The following is a 19,466-nucleotide window of genomic DNA, read 5'->3' as shown; positions in this document are numbered from 1 at the left end:
AGGCCAAAAAGAAATTGTTCACAACCACCAACATAGAAATAAAGTTTAAAAAAGGGGGACCCACAGGCCGGGCCCCCATATAGCCATAAAAAATAATAAGAGTCATTTCTTCAAAGGAGTAGAAGAATCACCACCAGACTCAGGAGGGGCGCCGCCAGGACCAGCAGGAGGAACGGAGGAAGAACCTGAAGCATCTTTAGAACGAGGAGGAGACTCAATAATCCTCTGCCCCCGAGTCTTCAGTTCCGACTCAGAAACAACCTCGGGGACAGGAGGATCAACGATGGCGCCATCAATAACTTCCTTGTCGGGATGTAAAGGAGAAAGGTCCAAGTCGGGAGCGATAACTCTGACTTGTTCCAAGAAAATTCTCCAAGACTCCTCGGCACCATCGGCGATGGAGTCCTCCAACTCGGCGTATGCGTTCCGAGAGTTCAGCAAGTCCTTCCTCACAGCAACAATATCTTGAAATAAACTGTGGTAGCTGTCTTGTGCTGTTTTCCTCAAATTTGCCTCCAAAGTGCATTGAGCCCGCAGCTTACCTACCTCCTCCCTAAGGTGATCCCTCTCCTTCCTCAATTTATCTCTCTCCTCCTTCAACTCCTTCTCATGTTTTTCAAAAAGAAGAAGCCTCCCCTCCAACTCCTCAACTTTTGAGGTTGCCCCCAGAGAGCTGAGGGGAGTCTTCTCAAAAATGTCCAAAAGTTTGCCACAAACACCCGCCGTCCTAAAACTCTCCTCAGCCATGGTGGTAAGGTGGTTTCGAACAGAAACATCATCCATATTTATAAAAGGATAGATATTCTTTCGGACGAATGCAAGAGCATCCGCCTTAACCCCACCATCAAAAGAAGAAGGGCCAGACTCTAAAGTCTTGCGCTTCTTCTTCTCGGGCTCGGAGAGAATTTGGGCAGAAGGGGGTGGTCGGGGCAAACTTGAGGAAGAAATGACAAGGGGTTGAGAAGGAGTGCCAGTATTTTTAGGAGGAGGAGGAGGAGAGGTGATCGCCCTGGCACCCCTAGACCTAGCCCAGGACTTCGCCTTGGCTTCCTGGACCCTCTGGTAGGCCTCCTGAGCGTTCCTTTTTGCCATATCTACAAAAGAAAACAAATAACAAAAATTACAAGTCGGTAGAATGCAAGTCGGCAGAAACAACTCGGAAATAAAGAACTCATGCACTACCTAGCTGAGATTGAACGAAGGTCGGTGTACCCTGGAGAATTTTCCTGGTATCCAAGTATGGGGCCTTCCCCCACGCTTCTCGGAAAAACCCCACAATAGCCGCCTCCACCTCATCCAGGTCATCTGGACCATACTTTTCACAAGAGGAAGGCGGCGACCAATAAAGGGGAAAGCGGGGAGAGGAATGCTCATCCAGGAAAAAGGGGTGGTGACCCTCTACAGCTTGAAGTTTGAAAAAGAAGTTTTTGAAATCGTGAAAAGATTCGTCGAAAAGGGTGAAAATCCTCCGACCTTGTATGGCTCGGAAGGATACCCACTGCTGTTTGTTGTTTAGCCCACTAAAGGGCTTAGTCATATGGAAAAGAAAGAAGAAAATCTTCAAAGAAGTCGGAAAGTCCAGAGCATGGCTTATAAACTGATAGATCTTCAAAAAACCCCAAGAATTGGGGTGAAGTTGAGTAGGGGCAACTCTACAGTAATGCAACACAGATATTTCGAAATCTGAGAAAGGAAGAAAAACACCCAAACGGGTGATCATACACTCATACATAAAGAAAAAATGAGGGGCCGCCTCATTTTCTCCCAAAACAGACCCGGTCTTCAGGACCCGGGATTATTAGTTCATATTTTGGCTCGTCCTCCTCCGAAGTACAGAGCCTGTGATGAGTACGAAGATGAGTGATGAACTCAGCATCGACCAACGGTTCCTCCCCAAGGACCGTAACGTCAACCCACTGAGAAAGAACGTCTACGGAAGCCATTTTTTATATAAAGAAAAGTGGCAGAAACCTACAAAAGGAAAAAAGAAAAAGAAAAATAAAAAAACACGGCCCCTAAAGAGGAGAGATACGAAGCTAGAACCTACAGGCCAACCTATCCACTCACAAAACAAAACATGCAAACATAAGGCATGGCATGGAAGAAATAAAACTAACCTTTATCCAAGAAACGAAGGTTGGAGAGAGCAGAAATCTTCGAACACAAGAATGCAGCACGAAACAAGGGAAGAAGAAGTTTGAAAGTTTGCAGAAACGGAAAAACGAAAGAGAGGGAAAACATTTATAAACACATTAAGGGGCATAATGGTAAAAACGAGGCAGTCATTAATGCGATTGCACCGTTACCAAAGCCCTCAATCCCTAAACGCTTCCCCAACGGACACGACGCTTGAATTGACGTAACTGTCAGAAACAAAAGGTCGCGAAAATCACGTCGGTTTCAAAACCCGTGAAGGTCGGCTACGAACCCGAGTTAAATACTTGAACCCAAGCCTTAAAGGGATCTTGGGCTCAAGTAGGGGCACTGTTCATACCCTGGCCCAACGTTAAGGGCCCAGGTCCAGCCGAAAGGCCTGATCCAATAGATTAAGCCTAGCAAAGCACCGACCTCCACTTAAGTAGTCGGTATCAACCACGACTTAGTATGAAGAAGTCGGTTATGAGATTAGCTGGCAGATAAACGCTCATTCAAATGAGTAACCGCCCCTGAAATCTCTCTAACCACTTCATAAAGCCATATCTTGACCTCCCTAAGATAATGAGACGGTTACTATCCTAAAGATACGGCACTACTCCAACGGTGGTTATTGGCTCACCACTATAAGTACACTGACACGCTTCAGGTATTTCTAAGTCCAATACTCTCTAGACCTGCTTACACCCTTGCTAACTTAGGCATCGGAGTGTCTTTGCAGGTACCACCCCCCATTCACCCACGCGCGCAAGTCGGACGGAGCCTCTCGAGTTGCAGATACGCCCGGAGTTCTCCTCCTTCATACACTTGGGCCGCTGAACGCCATCTATTGAATTAATCTCCGGTTACCTACCGTAACAAAAACAAATTCTACTCTTTTTTTATTTGAATTCAAAACTACCGAAATAAAAGAACTAATCACCTTGACTAGTCTTAAATTCCTAATATATTCGTTGATCATTATTTTAAACATTAACAATAATATAAAGTGCAATGCTAGATGATAACACAATTTTATTTTTTTTTATCAACAATCAATCAATAATATTTAAAAATATTAGCAAAAATTATAATATTAAAGTATTGGACTAATGTAAATAAAAAGTGGATTAACACACACATTAATGTCTAGTAATTTACTGGTATTTTACTACAATATAAAACTGGAACAAAAAATTGTCATTTACACGTTACACCAGATTTTGCTAAATTCCAAATTAAAAATATCCTTCTATATCCAATTTTAATAGATACCTTTTGGTATCTCTAAATTTTTTAATGTAATAAATTTTATGTTCCATTGATATTTAAATTAATATGTATACATAATCAATTAAATACATATAATAAATAAAAAATTTCACAAAAATTACCCATCAACTATCTCTAACAGATTTTTTGTTTTTCCTTTACTTAGCTTTACTTTAAAATAAAAAATTAAACATGTATGTTGGATTAAGAATAAAAAATGTGAATACAAAAATAAATTAATTAATAATAGATTAATTTATTTGTATTATAAAAATGGGGACAAATTATATATATCATTTTACATTATATTTAGAAAGATATATTGACCATTCTTTAAATTTAAGAAATATGATATTAGTATCTCATTGTAAAATTTTGTCTATAAACATCTCAGTAAATTATCTTGTAAAAATTAAATCTAATAAGAAGTTCGTGTATGTTATTCAATAAATAAATAAAAATTACAATAAATTTTAGATTTAATTATTCTGTTAGTCTTTATAGTTTTACTAAATTTTCAATTAAGTCTCTATTTTTTTCTTTTAATTAAATCTTTATACTACTTTTAATTTTATAATTAAGTCATTTTTAATATAAAAAAATATTAAAATTAACTGAATATTTTTTTATAAATTGAAGGTATTAATAATTAAAAATTTAACTAAATCTATAACTGGATGTATTTTGAGAGAAATATTTTGTTAATTTAAATATTTTTAATATAAAAAAGATCTAATTAAAAAATAAAAATAATATAAAAATTTAATTAAAAATATATAAATATTTAATTAAAAATTTAATAAAACTATAAAAACTAAGTAATTAAACCTAAATTTTAACAAACTTTAAGAGCTGAGCTTGGGATGTTTTAATCCAATAGATTTTATATTTCTAACGTTCTATACCATGAATTTCATACTGAAATGTTTTCTTAATGGAACTTTTTGTAAAAGAAATATGTAAAAATATCCTACAAAGTCACTCGAATAAAAAGAGTGTGAGAAATTGAGGGCAGACGTGGCAGCATGCCAAATTATTGATGGTTGGTTGGGTGGGTTCTAATAACTTCTAAGCCATCCGAAGAGAACAATAGAATATTCCTAATTCCTCCTTCTTGCGTCGATGGCTTTTCTCTCTTACAATAATTATTTTAATATTCCTTTCTATTATTGAAGTAAACGCTTTGTTTATTGACAATAATAGTTTTAGTGGGTGTTTTAAATAACAATTTTTGTTACCATCTATTTTCAAGGATCATACATTGAGAAAGAAGCATCATTCATCATAGTCACTTATAATATTAAACACAAATATTTTACTTTTACATCATTTATTTATTTTTTATTTTGTAAAAGAATGTTCATATTGAATTCATCTTGTCATTTGTATGGAGCTTTAACGTTCAATAATGAGAGGTAAAAGTAATAATTAATTTCAGATGTAAACTACATAGTATACGAATATTTTTATATTGCTAACAAAAATAATAATTTTTAAAAATACGAATAATAAGTTTAAAATTTTAAAAATGATAAAAATAATAGATATATATTCAAAAAGATTCTAGAGTTTGAATTTTGATATACTTTTTTATAATTATAATTAAAAACGAGATTTTTTAAATTTAAAATTTAATAATTTTATGCTAACTGATTTTTGTATTTTTGCGAATAACTAATTTTTCTTTAAAAAAAAGGATAAAAGAGGTCAAGACATTAAATTTTATACTAACGTTTTACTTGCACTTTTTAAATAATTATTTAAATATTTCTACAAAAAATTGTATCTAACAAATAAATAATTTTTTATATATAAAAATTATTTTTTATTTATTAAAAAAATAAATGTTTTTTTTATTATTCTTGTGACACTGCTTTTATATATTTTCATTCTTGAGAAAATCATAAACATTGATTAAAATTGTCTAATAAATGAATCACTCATCTTTATACTTAGTGCAAATGATCAACATAGTGATAAATTAAATTAGGGTAATGTTAGAGAAATAAAAGATAATTAAAATTTATTTTATAAATAAGACAAATTTTAGATATTATTAACTAATTTCTTTTAATTATCAAATAATTTTTATTAAACTAATACTACTATGATATATATTGATTATGATAGCTGCTATAAATTTCAAAATTAAAAAGATTTAAATTGTTACGTACTTGCGTTATTTTTCAAAAATGTTATTTATTATAATTCCAATAGGATAGTTGTAATAATTTTAATGTGAAATACAAAAATATTTGATTATTTTAGTATTTTATAGAATTGTGGTGACGTTTTATAATAAAAAATTTTAATTATTAAAGAATAAAATGTTACTGATATTTTATAATAAAAAATATTATTTTAATTATTAAAATACAAAATATTATTAACGTTTTGTAAAAAAATATTATTTTAATTGAAAAAATATAAAATGTCTCTGACATTTTATACATGATTTAGTTTATCATCCAAGATTTTACCTCTAATAATACAATATTAAAAAAAAGTTTTGATTTTTCTTTCTTCTCAGATATACCCAAAATGATAATTTTATATATATATATATATATATATATATATATATATATATATATATATATATCTTACTTATTAAGATTCAAACTTCAAACTTCAGAATTATATTTCCCTCTAATTAAGTAGCATGCTGACCTTATTAGGCTGAGATCACTTTGACAAAATAATATTGATTATAAGCTTGAAAACCAAACTTATAGTTTATATAAACAAATCAAACTTTTTACATATTTGTTTGTGTACAAAAAATTGTACTTGCATATTTAAAATAATTATTATCCTACCATATTTAATAAATATTATATTTTACAAAAGGAATGATTTTTATGTATTATTAACTTATAAATAAATTTATACTATTAGTTTTTTAGTCGACAGCGGTATACATTATTTAAGAATTTATCAATAATTGCATGCAAATCCTTAAATTTCTCTCGGTGAATATCAGTATAATTGTCGCCAATAATACTTAGAATCTGTTCAGAGGTAATTAACCTAGAATGATGGAATTTGTCACCTCACGAAGTTGACGAATTTCACTACTTCTGGTTCTTTTGAGTGAATAGTGAGAATTTGTAAAGACACTTTATTATTTAAGTTAAAATAAGTTTTAGAAGTAAGATTTTGAGAATAAGATAAAATAAAATATTGAGAATAAGATATAAAAGATATAAATATAAAATTTAGTATTTTTGTATTTTATTTAATGATAAAATAGAATAAATTATGAAAATTTAATTTATTTTTACTTTTTATTTAAAAAAATAATTATAAAAAATTAACAAAAATAATAAAAAAATAAAAAATAAGTTGTATTCTTTGTTAGTGTTTTTATTTTTTTTTTATCAGAATAAATACAAAATATACTAATTCAGTGTCTCTAGATACAATGTCTTTGTATATGTTTCATCTGTCAAATACAATTTTGTGACTCAGTGTTCCTGTCTCAGTGTCCTGTTCATGTAAATGAACGCAGTCTTAGGATTTGTGTGTGTCATACCGGGGGGAGTCTGAACTCCCTTTTGTAAGTGTTTTTTTTCCTCTGATCTTCTAAATAAAAAAAGATCAGATGCAATTCGTATCCAAATTTAAATGCTGGCGAGAAATTTGAGGTGATCCAGAAAATTCCGAGTACTTAGGCCAAGGAAAACGAATTCGGCTTGAGGGCCAAATCGTTGTTGGACTGCTAAGACCGGAATCCCGAATCCGTAATAAAATCTAATTAAACTTTTTTATTCAAAAGTTTATTGCCTTTAGTTTGTCTCTTATACATTTCATTTGAAATCGAATTTAGAGTTCTATATTCAATTTTCACATGCTCTCCAAATACTATGTAAAGTTGATCGGATAAATTTAATAAATCCAACTAGAGGCAGAACTAGACTAATTATTTAAGAGGGTAATAATTCAAGTGGCAAAATAAATTTCTATTATTAAAAATATATTTAGTAAAAAGTGTAAATTACGGCTCAATTTTTTTGTTATGGAACCAAGCAGCGTGATGTGCTTAGATATGGAACTTGAGCGTGCTAGACGAAAGGGTGGGACAGCTTTATGTCACTGTCAGGGTGGTAAAAATCGCATGGTCCGAATTATTTGTTTTGGAAAAATATGCAAAAAACTCGGAGGGTCCGATTTTTCCATTACTGAAATTTGAATTTCACAGCTTACAAATCGGACCATGAATATTATATATATATATATATATATATATATATATATATATGAATTTTTATATAAAGAATAAAAGAAAGTCAGACCAAGGGTATTGTGTTATATATGAATTTTTTGTTTAAAGAATAAAATGAAGTCGGACCATGAGTATTGAATAAATATATATGGATTTTATATAAAGAATTAAATGAAGTCGCGTGGTCCGAGTTAGGTTTTTTAACATAACCAGGTCAAAATAAAAAAATCATTTACATTCCTAACTTTAATTTCTAACGATAATAATAACAATTAACTTCCTAACAATAATAATTATAATTATAAAAAACTAAAAAAATTTCCAAAAAAAGCTACATAATCTAGTAAAAAAAATAATAATCATTTACATAATTATAATTAGGGCAAAAAACGTATTTAAGCCATGGGAGTGAAAAATTTACCGAAATCAGCCAAACTGAATTCTTAGACACCATTCAACCAAAACCAAATTTTTATATAATTCGAATTTAATTGACTCGAATTATACTCTCATGTAGTTCGAAATAAGTTAATTCGAATTACAATGGAAGGAATAGCATCAAGTAATTCGAAACAATATGTTACGAATTATAAAAGAGTAATTCGAATTAAGTTAATTCGAATTACTATGATAGGCTGAAATAGCACATAATTCGAAAGATATTGATTCGAATTATTGAGCAATTGTAATTATACTATAAAAAATATTTTATTCAATGCAAAATAATTTTACAAAAATAGCTTAAAAAATATTTTTTAAATTATTTTGCATACAATAAAATATTTTTTTTGTGGTATAATTTAAATAAATTTATTAAAAAATATTCATGAGCTATCAAGAATGGACAGAAGAGTATTGTATAAAATTCAAATTGCTCACCGTATAATTTGAATAAGGCTTGGTTTGGTAAAGTTTTTACTTTTTAAGAGTAGCTTATGAAAGCTGTCTTTTAAAAGACGACTTTTTAAAAGCTACAGCACTTACGTTTGGTAAAATCACATTAAAAATAGTTTTTAATAAGCACAAGTACTATAATTGTGTTTGGTAAAATAGCTTTTAAAAATTAAAAAAAATATAATAAACATATTTATAACGAAGAATAATATTTTTTTCAAATTTTAGAGACCAATAATTTAAATATTTATTTGATTTACTCTCTATATTAATATAAATAGAGTTATCATTAGTCAATAATAAAACTTGTACTGATACGTCTATTACCCATTTATAAACTTGGAGTTCGAATTGTATCAATTCGAATTAGTAGGGAGACGTGCTTTGAAGGGAGTTCGAATCAAGTTGATTCGAATTACTCCCTTTTCGTAACAAATTCTAATAAATTTTTTTAATAAATTTATTTAAATTATACTACAAAAAATATTTTATTCTATGTAAAATAATTTTAAAAAATAGCTTAAAAAATGTTAGGAGTACTATAAAAATTTTTAATGTTCTAATGACTTAGGTACTCAAATTTTAAATAAAGTACTCTACATAGTCAATAATAATTTAGAAATTAAAGAAAATATTTTATTCCATACAAAACAATTAAAAATATATTTTATTTATTTTTCCACACATATTTCCTGTCATTATATTGTCATTGAAATCCTCATATATTTCTAATTTCTCAACCTAACCTTCACAAATTCTAACACAATCTTCATATAATTTTACTTGAGACATGTGTCTCATATTTTGTGATTTGTATAAGTGAGTCAATATATATAAATGGGTAATAGACGAATCAGTACAAGTTTTATTATTGACTAATGATAACTCTATTTATATTAATATAGAGAGTAAATCAAATAAATATTTAAATTATTGGTCTCTAAAATTTGAAAAAAAATATTATTCTTCGTTATAAATATGTTTATTATATTTTTTTTAATTTTTAAAAGCTGTTTTACCAAATACAATTATAGTACTTGTGCTTATTAAAAACTATTTTTAATGTGATTTTACCAAACGTAAGTGCTGTAGCTTTTAAAAAGTCGTCTTTTAAAAGACAGCTTTCATAAGCTACTCTTAAAAAGTAAAAACTTTACCAAACCAAGCCTTATTCAAATTATACGGTGAGCAATTTGAATTTTATACAATACTCTTCTGTCCATTCTTGATAGTTCATGAATATTTTTTAATAAATTTATTTAAATTATACCACAAAAAAATATTTTATTGTGAGCAATTTGAATTTATACAATACTCTTCTGTCCATTCTTGATAGTTCATGAATATTTTTAATAAATTTATTTAAATTATACCAAAAAATATTTTATTGTATGCAAAATATTTAAAAAATATTTTTTAAGCTTTTTGTAAAATTATTTTGCATTGAATAAAATATTTTTATAGTATATTACAATTGCTCAATAATTCGAATCAATATCTTTCGAATTATGTGCTATTTCAGCCTATCATAGTAATTCAAATTAACTTAATTCGAATTACTCTTTTATAATTCATAACATATTGTTTCGAATTACTTGATGCTATTCCTTCCATTGTAATTCGAATTAACTTATTTCGAACTACATGAGAGTATAATTCGAGTCGATTAAATTCGAATTATATAAAAATTTGGTTTTGGTTGAATGGTGTCTAAGAATTCAGTTTGGCTGATTTCGGTAAATTTTTCACTCCCATGGCTTAAATACGTTTTTTGCCCTTATAATTATGTAAGAATAATAACAATTAACTTCCTAACTATGATAATTATAATTATAAAAAACTAAAAAAATTCAAAAAAAAAGATAACATAATTAGGTAAAAATAATAACAACTATTTACACTCCTAAATTCAATTTTAGCAGCAATAAAAATAATAACCAACTTTCTAATAATAGCAATTTTAATTAAAAAATACTAAAAAAATTCCAAAAAAATTATTATTAGTCATCACGGCTACACCAATAACAAACATTCAACGTTCTCACAACAATAATAAAAAATATTAACTTCCTAATAATAGTAATTTTAATTATAAAATATTAAAAAATTTTAAAAATAACTTACATATTTTAGATAATTAAGATAATGTATGATATGAAATTTAGGACGACCTACATCTCTACATTTCTTTTTTTGACATTTTGAAATTACTTTCACCATACAAAGTAAGAACCAGAAGGAGTAAAGAAGAAGAAGCAGTGGCTTTTCTTTGGAGGAATGGAATGAAAGTGAAAACGAATGATAATGTGGGTTATTGTTGGAAAAGTTGTGCACCGTTGGGGGAGTCACTTGCGGGCGACACGTGGATGGGGAGATGCAAATCGCACGGTCCGTGCCTCATGCACAATTCGAACTGTTCGAGAAGGGCCCCCCGAAAATCTATGGTCCGATTTCTCTCCTGCCTGACACCACACAAACATAAAGCTCTCCCCTCCTCCATAACCAGGTCCAACACATCATTGCCCTCCATATAAAAATTAAAAAGCGGTAAATTACATTCCATAATCTTTATGAAATATAAAAATTATATTTCAATTTAAAATAAGATATTTAAAATTTAGAACAATAATACTAATATTACAATATTAATAATACAAAATTATAATTAAATAGTTAAATAATAAAAAGAATTACATAAACAAAATAACATATAATTACATCCAAATATATTAAAAAATAAAAATAATAAAAAATTAAGTAAATAATCAAATATATAAAAATATTAAAAAACAATCAAACAATACTAATAGAAAAATAAAATTAATTTATTTAAATTAAAATATACTTTATCTATTCTATTATTTATCTATATACAATATATGATTATGTGTCTTAGTTGTTAGTTTAATAGTTTTTTTTTTATAATAGAAAGAACAGTAAAAATAGAATTGTTTTTTGGTAAAAAAAAAATGGAGGACCACTTGTTAAATTAGAATTTTTTGTAGTCTACAAAGAAAAATAAGAGTTAAAGTCTCAAAGAGTAAAAAATAAAAAAGTTAAAGAGATTAAAAAAATAAAAATGTGCCAGAAAAGTAAAAGTATTTTTTTGAGTAGACGAGTACATCGAAAAGATAATAAATTTATATTTTATTTTTTAAATAAATTAGATTACAATATTTTCTTAACACAAAATAAAGATGTTTAAATTTTTTCTTTTATGGATTTACACTATATTAGTAATGGATTGTATTTATAATTTAAAAATAAAATTGATTTTTTTTTTAAAAAAGGGGACGGTATAATATAATTTAGGAGGCTATTTCTATAAAAAATTATTTTTTATTAACAAAAAACTATAATTTAAGGGACCATTGTCTTTGAGAGTCTCCGTTCTTATATCTAACGAGTTTTTTTTAAGTATGAAAAAAATCTTCAGTGGAGCAGGTACTTGCAAAAATTTACCCATTGGGGAGCAAGTATGAGAGGTGTTTTTTTACCCGCGGAGACGGAAGATGGAGTCACGTATAATAAACGGGGAGGGGGCGCGGGTAGAGGTCCCCGTCCTATGGAGACCCGTTTAACCCCATTTATATAAAAGACCAAAATACCCCGTATATATATATTTTCATGCGAAGATAGGATCCCGCTGAGAAATGATAAGATTCTATTCAATCTTCGATAGATAGAAAGATAGATATATTGAGAAATGGGTTTAATCTATCCAACAAACCTGTGCCGAGAAATAGCCGTCCATAGCATTATAAGGAGGACCTCCGCAAGTTTCCCTTTTGAGAATTAGCTGAACTGCGCGTCGGAAGTATCTCAGGCTAGGCCTTACAAGCAGCGGCGGAGCTTGAAACGAAATTTTGGGGGGGCCAGATAGAAGATAATTGTCAAGATACTTTTAATATAGACCCCGTTTAAGATAAGCTCATCTAACCTCATCTCTCTAATTTGGGTGATATTCCCAAATTTGAAGCCGTTTTTCAGAGTATCGTTCCAAAGAATTAAGGTCAAACTCATCATATGTAACTCTTTAAACTTTTGAAGGTTGTATCTTACTTTCTTCGTGATTCATTGAAGTAGAAGAACTATCTACAGATGTTGATATTGTAAAAGTTATATGTTTTCCTTCTTGAATATTAGCATTCCTCTTAAAAAATGCATCATCAACTCTTCGATTTTTTATAATTATTTTATATAAAAATTTGAATATATATCCAATAAAATATATAAAAAAATTAGAAGGACAAATATTAAAATTTATAATATTTATTAAATTTTTTATCAATTTATACAAATACAATAATATCAATACTTATTGAATATTCTAATATTTTTTATCATATAAAAAAATTAAATTAAATAAATAGTAAAATATAAAATAATATTAAATTACATAAATAAAAAATACCTAATTTTTTATATTTGAACTCAAAGGTAGAAGGAGTGTTGCTTATTAAATAGAGAGCTGCGAAATGCGAATACACTCAATTCAGTCCAAATTCGATATGTTTTGAATGTTTAAAACTAAAACTATTGTGCAATAAAAACAAGAAATGAAGATTGAACTTTAGTATTTTAAGTCATAATAAAATATTTGAGCCAACTGAACTATTTTTTATTTTTTAAAAAGTATTACTAATTTTTTTAATAAAAGTTTGGGGGGGCCGTGACCACCCCTTGTCTGAACTAAGCTCTGCCACTGCTTACAAGGTCTAGGTAGCTCATCTCCTTCTAAGAAGTCAGATCTCCTTCCTATACATAAGCTAGAGTGGAACGATCTACTTTTCTATCTTGATGCTCAACCAACCTACTCTCCTTCTTCTAAGATAAAGGACGAAGAACGAAGAACGAAGCTCCAAGCATCCAAAGCCCAGCCGTCTGCCGAAGACATTCGCTTGGCCCACCTCGAAGCCCTATTTCGCTCTGTCCATACCCGAAATCTAAAGATTGAAAGGTACGAAGTTACTCATATAGCTAGCTTTCTGTCTTCTTGGCCTCTCTTCACTTTAACACATCACTTAGTGATGTTTTAGCCTAAACGGGTTTCCGTCGGCGGAGGACAGCTAGGCAAGCTCTAGCGGGAGAAACAATTACTTTTTACTATTCCCTAGATCCAATCGGAGATTCTCAAGATCTGCTACATCATACCTGTCTATATATATATATATATATAATATATATATATATATATATATATATATATATATATATATATATATAACTCATAAGAATCCTAGCCATAAAAAATTCATAACTTTAGTGCTTCAACTTCACTGCTTCAGAGAGTTTCCTTTTTTCTCCTCTCCTTGTCAAACCCTCAGCCTCTTCTCTCCTGAACACTCCCGACCGTCACCTCCCACCCCCTCTGTAAGGTCCCACATCGGTTGGGGAGGGGAACGAAGCATGCCTTATAAGGGTATGGACACCTCTCCCTAGCATAACGCATTTTGACGAGTGAGTGTGGGGGCTTCGGCTATCATCCCTATCGTCAAAGGCAAAACTGTGAGGCCTTGTGTGCCAAAGCAGACAATATCGTGCTAACGGGTGGTTTGGGCTGTTACAGATGGTATCAGAGCTAGAACCCGGATCGATGTGCCAACGAGGGCGCTGGGCTCCCTTAGGGGGGGGGGGGGGTGGATTGTAAGGTCCCACATCGGTTGGGGAGGAGAACGAAGCATACCTTATAAGGGTGTGGATACCTCTCCCTAGCATGACGCGTTTTGACGAGTAAGTGTAGGGGGCTTTGGCCATCATCCTTATCGTCAAAGGCAAAACCGTGAGGCCTTGTGTACCAAAACGGACAATATCATACTAGCAGGTGGTCTGGGCTGTTACACCCTCAGTGGCTTAGTCACTCATCGCACCGTCAGTTTGTCACGCTCCCACCCACTCCCGAGCTCACTGTCAGTCCATCATGCTCACCATCAAGCTCACCTCGTCTTCTTCTCCTCGTCGGGTCATCGTCGGTCGGCGTCTTCTCATCGTCGGTCACCGCAGCAGGGAGTGCGTCTTCGCGTCAGAGCCTCTTCGCATCGGAGCCTCGCCGGGTCTTCTCGTCGTCTGCCACCTCCTACCCCTCACTGCCAAAATCCTCTCCTTTCACTCTCGAGGTCACTGGTCACCGAGGCAGCAGCATCGTGCCAGGGCGTTTTTGCCATCTTCGCATTTTGTCGTCTTCGCGTCAGGGTCTCCTTGCCGTTAAAGCCTATTCGTCATCCAGCAAGATCGTCAGTTTTTTCCCTGTCTTCGCATCAGAGACTCCTTAAAGTGATTTTGATTCTGTTAACCCTAATTTATATTTCTGATTCTGATTTTTGTGATTTTGATTATGTTCTGATTGCTGTGGTACTTATTATGTTAATTATTTGCTGTGATTTTGATTATGTTAACCCTAATTTATATTTCTAATTCTGATTGTTGTGATACTGATTATGTTAATTATTTGCTGTGATTTTGATTCTATTAACCCTAATTATATTTCTAATTCTAATTGCTATGATTTTGATTATATTTCTCAATTTTTTTCTGTTTCTTCAATTTTTTTCTTTTTTTTTTAATCTGTGGATACCTAGAACCCCCGCAGATATAGAGTCCCCGTTATCTGTCCGGGAATGGGGCAGAGATGGGGACAGGTAATGGAGGTGGGGGGCGGGGGCCGGGGGGCATATTCCCGCCTCGTGGAAATCCGTTGTCATCTCTAGTTTTTTTGAACTAATGCAATATTATTGGTATTAACTTAGCTATATTCTAAGGCTTTGTTTGGATATAGAAAAAAAATGAAAGAAAAAAATAAGAGGAAAGAAAATAAAAAAAGTAAAATTATTTGTATGTTATTTGGATAAAGAGAAAATGGATGAAAAAGAATAAAGAAGTAAGAAGAAAGAAAATCATAATAATATAAAATTATATTAATATCATTATCTATATTATATGTAAATTATAATTTATTAATAATAAGAGATAAATGTGTAATTTTATTCACATTTACCACATTTTTCTTCATTTTCATCTCATTTGTGGGGAGAAAATATTTTAGTGAGTCTATACTATTTTTTTTCACTCTATTTTCTCTTTTCATCCAAACAATAAAAAATTTATTTTTTTATCTATTTTCTTTCTTTTTATTTTTTTTTCTTCAAATTCCCTCAATCCAAATAATGTATAAAAGAGAAAAGACAAAAAATTAATTTTTAGTCAATTAATATTTGCTAATTTTAGGATTTAAAATATATCATTTAAAATAAAAAATAAAAAATTTATGATTTAAATTTTAGCACCTAAAATAAGTAAAATAATTTTTAAAAAATTAATTAATAATGATTGAAAGAATTAGTTATCTAGCATAATTTATATTAAAAATATAAGACAATTACATGCTCTTCTTCTATTAGTGTTTACATTTCTCATGTTGTTTCAAAAAATTATTGTTATATCCATTGAATTCTTGAAGGTTGATATTTTAATTATCGGATTAATAATTTCGTATCATGGTATTAAAATTAAAATTGACATTAAACTTAAGCTAAAATGTTTAAGCTTTAGTGTTTGGATTGAAAATCAAAATTGTTGGTTTTTTTTTTATCTAAATAATATTAATTTTTTTTAAAATACGTATGATTTAAAGAAGAATCAAAATGTATAGGATGCATTTTGCATAGACAAGGCGTATATAGTGAAGGAAGTAAGAGACTTGTAATAAATGAGCAACTACTAAATTAATTAGTTAATTTAGTAATTTAGAGTATTTGTATATTTATAAAGTTAATATTAAAGGGGCGCGCTACACATCCAGGTAATCATGTAACCAAGTTGGCCCAACCCTAAATAGATGCACGCGCATTAATGACGAGTGAAAATACGCGTCCGAAAATCCTTCGTTACTTCGTGCTCATTATAAAAAAAACGTTACTTCTTCCTTAACACGAAACTGCTCATTCTCTTCGAATCTCTCTCAAAATCACTCAAACTTCAGTCACGTTCTCTGCGAAAACCACTACTGGAGAAGAATCGCGAGAAGATTTGGCAAGGAACAACTAGAAACGAACGAAAACAGCAACAGAGATTCGCCTTCCTCCTCCTCCTCATTCTCCTCCTTCTTTTTCGCGTTCCTTCTTCTTCATGTGTTTTCTCCTTATCTTCATTCTTTTGTTGTTATTGCTGTTGTATTTTTTTGTCTTTTCCTCTTTCTTTCCCTGGTGAAGAAGCAGTAGAAGGTGAGGATGAAGAGTTTTGAATTGTGTAGAACAGAAATAAACTAAAATGGCCAACTCCACTAAACCGAACATCATTCATGTGCTGAATAAAATATCATAAACATTTAATCATCAATAAAAATATTTCTACATGCACAAAGACTCAATTGAACACATTAACAATCAAGGAAATCAAAATGAGCAACTTCATTAAACCGAGCAACATTTATGTGCTGAATAAAACGTCATAAACATTCAATCATCAAGAATATCATTTTTCCATGCAAAAGAAGTTAAGTGAACATGTAACAATCAGGTGAACCGAAATGATCAATACCACTAAACCGAACACTAATCATGTGCTGAATAAAACGTAAGAAGAAGAAGAAGAGGAAGAGGAAGAGGAAGAGGAAGAGGAAGAGGAAGAGGAAGAAGAGGACGACGAAGAGGAAGAGGAAGAGAAAGAGGAAGAAGAAGAAGAACCTATGTGCGCGAATTTGAAAGAAGAAGGAGGAGGAGGAAGAGGAGGAGAAATACTATTCTTGTTGATTGAAAGTTGATCACCATTTATTCACCACATGAACATTGTTCGGTTCGGTGGCCTTTGTGATTTTGATTCACCAGATGAATGTTGTTCGGTTCAGTGGCCTCCTTTTACGTTGTTCAGTGTTTAAGATTATTGTGATAGCATGCAGCAATCATTTCCTAGCTGTCTCAACATAATAACCTCATTCAACTGATTTAAAGTTGAATCATTTATTGTTTCCATTTAGAAGTGTAGATCAAAGAAGAAAACGAAGAAGAAGAAGAACGATGGAGCTTATTACGTTGAATTCAATGTAGATCAATAATGAAGAATACGAGCAGAGAAGAAAAATGCGAACAGAGGAGAACGACGAATTTTATTAGGTTGAAGAAGAAGATGAACGAAAACGCGAAAAGAGAACAAGGTTTACGTTGAGAAAGGTTTATCACATAACAGAAGGTTTATGTTATATACGTTATATGAGGCGTGTGTATAACAAATGCGTAAGGGGGTTGAGGAGGCGTGTCTGATTGAAGTTACTTGCTTGGATGAAAAAATTTACATGGATGTAGAGCTTTACTCAACATTAAATAAAATTTGATATTTTTATGGGTAGGATAAAGTAGAGTAAAATTTAGAATTTTAGAGTGTGAGTAAGGTTAAAAACTTAGGGTTGAGAGATTCTCAACCCGCAAATAAAATATGGTAGAGTTTTAATAAAATTTTTAACTTATGGATAGGATTAGGGAAGGATCTACTCTACCCTACTCATTACTAGCCTTAACTTTGAGTGGCTAACAACAACCATAGAAACTCTAATTTTTGAACAAATAAATTTATATAAATAAATCAAAAAGTTATGTACACAAAAAATTAATTCTTATATATATATATATATGTATAAATATAGAATTTAATTTTAATGTATTAATAATATAAAATATTTTATTAATACTGTTAAAATAAAAAATAATTATTTTTATTGACGTAATATTACATAATAAAATACATATATAAAATTATTTTATACAATTAATATATTAAAATCAAATTCATAAATATATTTTTTATATTTTAATATATATATATATATATATATATATATATTTTAAATTACTAACTAATTTAGATTGATTTTTTTATGTACAAGTCACTTAATGATAAATTTTTTACGTATAAGTAATGTAGTGATAATTTAACAGTAACATTAGAAAGGTAATATTTTAAAATTACATATGTATTCTAGTAATAATTAATAATCATCAAATAAAATAATTTTAGAATATGTAAATTATTTTTTTTTATTATCTTTCAAATATGAACGTGAATAAAATAGTGATTTTAGAATCGAGATGAAAGATCACGTTCTTAGAGGCGAATAAAATTAATGAAGTGTGAGATGGTACACAAAATAACAATTATCATTACAAGACTACGGAACCCCAATACCAGGGGATTCAAATTTTAGAACACATTGAAACGTGGTAATTCACGTGACATGATCGAAATCAAGCATGGTAATTTGGTAACTGATTGCTAATAAGGAAATTAAGATACCATTACTGCATGCTGACAAAAAACTGCTACCACATACAGAGAGAGAATGTGGGTACCCATCTCAAAGGGAGCCGAAATTGTGCTGTCCTTTTAATTTCATATTTATTATTTAATATAACTCATTAAAATTTATTTCTTACCAAATATTAGGGGAACGATTTAAAAATTATTAATCAATATTTAACTATTTTTTATTTTTATACTATTAAATTTTAATATTTAAAATTTAAAATTTAAAATTTAAAATATTAATCAAATATTTATTAAAAATAATAAATTTTGTTAGCGATGTAACATAACAATAAATAATAAATATAGCCATTTTTATTTATGTGATGTCTTTTTTTTAAAATTTATGCAAATATACAATCTGAAAAAATCAAGTATAATTGTTTGTAGAACAATATTATAAAAAATAAGAGTGACAATAATATGTTTCAAAATAGTTTATATATACTTGTGAATACTAAAATGAATACTAATCCAACTATTCTATTTAAAGAAAAATAATAATGTCATTTTCTTTTTTATAATATCAATTTATACATGACTCTTGCATTGTATATTTATATAAATTAATAAAAATATAATATTATTAAAGTAATAATATTAGAAAGAAAAAATAGTTTATATTTATTTTATTTAGTATTTATTTATTAAA

The sequence above is a fragment of the Arachis stenosperma genome, chromosome 9, assembly GCF_014773155.1.
Source record: "Arachis stenosperma cultivar V10309 chromosome 9, arast.V10309.gnm1.PFL2, whole genome shotgun sequence".
In the NCBI taxonomy this organism is placed as follows: domain Eukaryota; kingdom Viridiplantae; phylum Streptophyta; class Magnoliopsida; order Fabales; family Fabaceae; genus Arachis; species Arachis stenosperma.
The sequence above is the reverse complement of the archived record's forward strand: the minus strand, read 5'-3'. Positions refer to the sequence as shown.